The sequence below is a fragment of the Vombatus ursinus genome, unplaced genomic scaffold, assembly GCF_900497805.2.
Source record: "Vombatus ursinus unplaced genomic scaffold, bare-nosed wombat genome assembly UNPS02014770.1, whole genome shotgun sequence".
Taxonomy (NCBI): Eukaryota; Metazoa; Chordata; class Mammalia; order Diprotodontia; family Vombatidae; genus Vombatus; species Vombatus ursinus.
In genome coordinates this window covers 36,804,362-36,810,995 of record NW_020954548.1, presented here as the reverse complement: position 1 = coordinate 36,810,995, position 6,634 = coordinate 36,804,362, and positions in this window count along the sequence as shown.

Here is a 6,634-nt window from a genome sequence, read left to right as displayed (position 1 = left end):
TATCTATCTATCTATCTATCTATCTATCTATCTATCTATCTATCTATATACATCTATTTATCTACTTAGAAAATATTTGTTAATTGGATTCAATTCCATTTAGTTCAACAAACATTTTTAATCATCTCCTGCATGCAGAGTACTAGGCAGGTGCTGAGGAAGATATTGTTCAGATAAGCCGTAATCTCCGCCCTCATGTAGCTTACTTCAGCCTAAGAAATACGATAACTATAAGGCAGAGATTCCTGTAATACATTATACCAGAGTACACTCTAACTTTGTCGTCAGGGATTTTTATTTTATTTTTTTACTTTGAATCCTCAGCTCTTGAACATGAGAGTTACTTTATAGACTCTCACTGAATTGAACTGAAACTGTAATTTTGACAGCATGAGCTCTAGCATGCCTAGTCCAATGGATGAGCTAAATTGAACGAATTGGCAATTCTTCATGCCTGGCTACAGCTTTCTTATCTTCATACCTTAAAAAAAAAAATCAGAAAAGAAAGAAGACCTCTCTCTATCTTGCTATTTCTTGTTCCCATGCCACCTCAACTCTAATTGTTGAAATTTTACTTAGCCTTCAAGGCTAGACTCCAGTGCCACCCCCCCCCCCCCCCCCCCCCGCCACTTCCAGGAGCCTTAGCTAGTATAAGGAGAATTTGTTTTGGGCCCTTTTTCCTATTTAGGATTATGGGAAAAGTGGCTCCTGAAAGGTTCCCAAGGGGACCAGGATTGGCTTCCTTACCTCGTCCTCCACACTCTATCCCTACTCCTCACATGAACTGGCTGACAAGCTTATTTTTTAACTGCAGGGACAAACATTCAAATAAGTCATGCTTTTTTCTTAGAAAAATGAACCTCTTTTATGATAATGTGATTAACCTGTTTTATACAAAGAAGGAAGGAGCTCTTTTAGTCCTGTCCTCTCCTTCATCCAACACATCTACAAACAGCAAAAATAAATGACAATTTAATTACTTTTATTCAGTTTAAAATACAGAACTGGTCACACGCTCTGCAGGGTCTGAATAACTTCCTTCTGAAATGCTTATTGTTTGAATGGGGTTTTGGGGGAGGTGTTTTTGAGGGGAGGGGGACTCAGGTAAAAAAAAAACTCCTAGGCTTGTTTGCAAGGTCTTTTATATGGTTTCTTGATATAACGGCAGCAGCAATAACAACAATAATAACAATTTATATATGAATTTGTATAGTTTTTAGAGCACTTTGACATACATTGTTTTCTTTGACCCTCAGAACAGCCATATGAAGACAGTAAGGTAGGTATTATTATCCCATTTGACAGAAAAGGTAACAGAGGCCCAAGAAAAGAGTTGCCCAAGATCACATGACAAGGGGACAGAACTAGAGCTAAATCCCAGATGTCTTGATTCTCACTAGACCAAGTGGGTTTTCAGCTGGCTAGACAGACTTCTACTGTGAAATGTTCAGAATTTACATTGTGGCTTCCATCGGACTCCCATGAACCCACAGATTCTCAAGTAAGTGTTGGTTATGCTGATGGTAGATTTGGGTTCTTGATGAGGGAATTTTTAGAATGCCCATAATATGACTTTGTAAACAGACATAATCTGTCCAGAAGGGTTGAAAAGATTCAAACTGGCATGGTGTCAAGAGCTTTGGAGCAGGAATCAGTATTTGGTCTGAATCCTAGCTCAATCTTTTTTGACTTTGGGCAAATCACATATCTTGGGGCCTCATCTGTGCAATCTCTAACTGTCTTTCACATCTAATGTTTTAAGATTTTCAAATATATTCCTGCTTGGAAGGGTAACAATTGTGATAATAATATAAAGAGTTAAATTACACTTAGGTTATGTGCTCACTTTCATCAGCTTTTAATAACTTCATAATAGCCTTGATTCATGTATATGGGCAGAGGAGTATGAATGACATATGTAGAGATTATCTGGACACAGAAGATCCATCACTAACCTGGATTCACTAAACTGACCCCTAGGCCAGTTACTTCACCTCCCCCAACCTCAGTTTCATCATCTGTAAAATGGGAATTAAAATAACACTACTTATCTTACAGGGTTATTGTGAAGGAAGTACTTTGCAAATTTTAAAGCATTCTGTAAATGTGAGTGATTACTACTAGTAGTAACAGCTGTAGGGAGATCAAGGCAACATGGGGTAATGGGAAGAGCACTGGACTTGGAGTGAGGATACCTGAATTTCTATCTTGATTCTGATGCTTACTAATTGTTTTTCTGTGGGCAAATCACTTTTCATAACCTTAATTTTCTCATCTGTAAAAGAGGCTTGAACTATCTACCTAATAGGGATGTTGTGAGAAGATGCTCTGTGAGTTATTATTTTGTGGGGCAACTAGTAAGTGGTGAAAGTCATTGCTTTTCTGCCTTGAATAGGCTTCCTGGAGGGATTGAGATACTAAGAGTGTTCTTAGTGATAGCAGGTAAAAGGATTTGCAGACAAACCTCCCACCTCTTAGGCAAGGGCTCAACTTGCTGATTTTTTACCTCAGTCTCCATTTCCACTTTGGGCAGATATATTTTATTATTACTATTATTATTTGAAAAATTTGCCTCCTTTATGTCCACAGACTGGTGCCTGTTGTTCCTGCAATCATTAAGGTCTTTTCAAGTCACCCAGACATAATACAATGGTTTTATTGGTATCTATGCTTCCTTAACCAGGTAGATCTTATCAGGATATTTCTGTCATAAAACCCAGAAAGGATAAAGTCCAAGTGGCTAATTTGTGACAGATGGGGATAAGGAGGGAGAGTGGGGAAAGAGGACACCAACTGCAGCCAGAATCAGGAAACTGGAAAGTCAGAAGGAAATAGGGGACAGATGGGTTTAAATCTCAACTCTGCTATTTACCACCTGTGAGATATTGGTCAAGTGACTTAAATTCTCTGGGCCACAATTTCCTCATCCAAATTCAGTATTCTTTGCATTATACCATGGCCCTCTTTTAAAATGACTAGAAATCATCTAGTATAATGCTCTCATTTTAAAGATAAGCAAACTAAGGCCTTTTAGAGATGAACAGATTTAAGATCATAACATTTTAGAACAGGAAGGAATCTTTGAGATTATTTAATCCAGCTCCCTCATTTTACTGATGGGGAAACTGAGGCTATGGAAGGGAAAAGGGTTTACCCAGTATCACATAGGTAATAAAAGCAAGTCCAAGTCTACCAGCTTGAAACATAGTGATCTTTCTATTATACCAAGGAGGGGCCAAGAGATAACCTTGGCCCAGTCAAAATACCTCCAAAGATGTTGGATCTAGGCAAGATCTCAAGAAGTCTCTTTGTTCCAATCCTGGTTTGTGGTCTGGAGAATAGATCCACTCTCTAAGACAGATAAATTGACTACACTATTACTAATGACGTGGATTCTTCAGTCTTTCATGATAAAAGGGTAAAGTACCCTCTATGTCCTATCTTCCTGTCTCTTACATCAACCTACCCTTCCAGTCTTATCTTCCCTACCTGAACTATACCACGATTTACCTTTATTGGTCTCACCATCCCAGGAATATACTTTCTACTTTCCTGATGCTAGACATTCCATTTTACGTGGAATGTCTAACTCTGCATTCTAGAATTCAAAGCCCTTCACTTTCTGGCACTTTCCTGTTTTTCTAATCTGCTCCTTCTTTGCTCTATGATGAGCCCAGTATTCCAAGAAAAAAAAAACACAGACACACAACAGACTCATACACCATTCCCTGATCCCCCTTCCTTCTAGCATCTCTGCCTTTGCTCACAAAATGATCTGTATCTAGAGTGCCATTCCCATATCTAGATATCTAATTGTCCTTCCTTATTTTGCCCTCCGAATCTCTCCTTCCTCCCCACCTTGAAATTCTTCAACATCCAATTCAGATGGCACTAACTCCATGAAGCTTTCTCTCCTCTCCTCCTTTTCCCCCGAATCAAGAGGTGATCTCTCCTTTCTTTCAATATCTTACAGTACTTGAAACGAACCTTTCTTTTGTACTTAATAGCATTTTATCGTGTAGTGGTGGCAGGCTATGTTAGGGAGCTGGGCAGGCTGAGTGGGCATCTACCTATGGACCATGGTCCTAAAACTTACTCCCCATCCCTTCTCATGGGCAGAGCTTCCCTAGCAGCTTGCTGCCCTACAGGGGTATTGGTTGCTTTTCAAAGGCACAAGTGGCAAATGGCCATAGAAAATGAAAGCAGTGTGCTATCTTTCCCAGGCTGTGACTTTATTTCTAGGAGCATCTGAAGCTTGAATTCATTGCCAGGCTTGCAGTACCCAATAGCAATCTCACTCCTCTTTGTCCAGTTATTCTGAATTAGCTCAGGTTCAGGTCAAAACAAACTCTTTTGTCTCCTTAGCTTAAGGAATCCTCTTGCTCTCTCTTGTTTTTCTTATTTATAAACCGTAAATAAAATATTAGACATCCTAAACAGGATGTCCTATAGAAAATTTAAACCCAACACGTCCAAAACTGAACTCACTATCTTTCTCCCAAACCCTCCCCTCTTCCATACTTCACTGTTACTATCAAAGGCACGACCATCCTCCCAGGTGCCCAGGCTCACAGCCTAGGTGTTATCAACCACTACTTGCTATTTCTTACCCTGCCTTGTCCAGTCTGTTACCAAGTCCTTTTGATTCTGCCTTCATAATATCTGACCCCTTCTTTCCCATGACATCGTTACAAGCCTGGTGTGTACCCTTATGCCCAAATGCCTGGACTTCTGCAGTAATAGTCTTGTGTTTTGCTTTTAAAGTCTTCTATAACATGACCCCTTCCTGCTTCTCCAGTCTGCTTAAATTTTACTCGCCTTCATGTTATCTCCTCTGAGATTGTCTCCAATATATCCTATCTATAACTTGTTTGGACATACTTGTTTGCATGTCTTGTTCCTCTGTAGACTGTAAACTCCTTGAGGGCAGGGGCAGTTTTTGCCTTTCTCTGTGTCCCTAGCACTTAGCATGGTGGCTGGTACAAAGAAAGTCTTTAAACATGGCTGCTGACTGATTACTACATACAGCCTAGCTTTTCTTTGGATCTAAAATTTTATCACATTTGCTGGCTTAAGACACAGTAAACTTTCAAAATAAAGGCTAAGCCTCTTAAATCCATAAGGAGTGAATGACTCAAAACACATTTGACTCTCTTCAAGGAGGGCAAAAAGGGAGGAGTAAAGAAATTCACTGATCTCTGCCTCCAGCCTGAACTGAGTCAGCAGCACAAAATACCCCTCAAACATTATTTCAAGCTTCAGTCATCCTCAGCACCCTGGCTCAGTGCTCCTCACAGCTGCTCTGCTCTTCTAAATGTTCTCCATGGTGTCCATTTTATCCTTCTCACACTTTTTGCTTGCTTAGTTTTTGCCTTCTCTTCACCTCTTGTTTGCTTGGCTTGGCTTTAGTATCTCTTACCCACAAGCCCCCTTTCCAAAGACAGGATCAGAGACGCTCTGGGTAGTTTGCCTGGAGGTCGAGTGTGAAAGTTTCTCAGATTTTGTGGAATGTTGTTAAGACTCTTAGCAGCCATCAGCCAATCCCACTGATCTCCCTCTGATGTTCAGGTCTTTTGGTAGAGATCCAAACTGTGGGTTGCTTGTATGCCTGTCCTCTCTTCTTGACCCTAATTGGGACACAAATTCCCATTTGTAAAATGAGGGCATTGGACAATGTAATTGGTAAGGACTGTTTAATTGTTGTTGTTATATCCCTAGCACCTAGTATAATGCCCAGCACATTCAGTTCAGCTGTTTTTCAGTCATGCCCAACTCTTCATGGCCCCATTGGGGTATTTTTGGCAAAGAGACTGGAGTAACTTGCCATTTGCTTCTCCAGCTCATTTTAGAGATGAGAAAACTTGAAGCAAACAGGGTTAAGTGACTTGCCCAGGGTCACACGGCTAGTAAGTATCTGAGGCCAGATTTGAATTCAGATGAGTCTTCTTGATTCCAAGCCCAGTGCTCTATCCATTGTGCCACCTAGTTGCGCACGTAGATTATAGGATTCTAGATTTATATCTAGCAGGGAACTCAGAAGCCATCAAACTCCCAAATTTTACAAATGAGGAAACTGAGGCACAAATAAGGTGCTTGAGAGATGCTTGTTGTTTGATTTAAGGTTTCTCACACCTTTTAAAAATGATAGAAGAATTGTAACACTCTTAAATGTACAACCTTTTATCCCCAGGCCTCACATATGGCCTGGCACACACTTAATTAAGTAGACACTTAATCAATGTTTGTTAAATTATTCACTGCCTCCCCTCCCCCTTGTATATATGGTCCCCTGCCCCCTCCAGCTGTGCACTCTTGCCTGGCTGGCTTTGTGACTGGTCCTTGGATCAATATGTGATTTAAATGATTGCTTTTGGACTCTCCTCTTCGACAGTGTACATCTTGGGCTCTCCATTAATTACTCTGGAAAGGCAAAGTGCTTATGTTTCTCTGCACTCAATTAATGTACTGATCTGGCAGCATGATGAGTTGTTTTTGTTTTCTTTTTCCACACAGACATGCTGAGAACAGGGTGTTCTCACAATGGGAAGGTACCTGATCACACATTCTTAATCCAGTTTAGGGGGTTCTATTTTAAAAGGAGGAGGGAGGAGAGATAATTGGGTTGCAGGGTTCC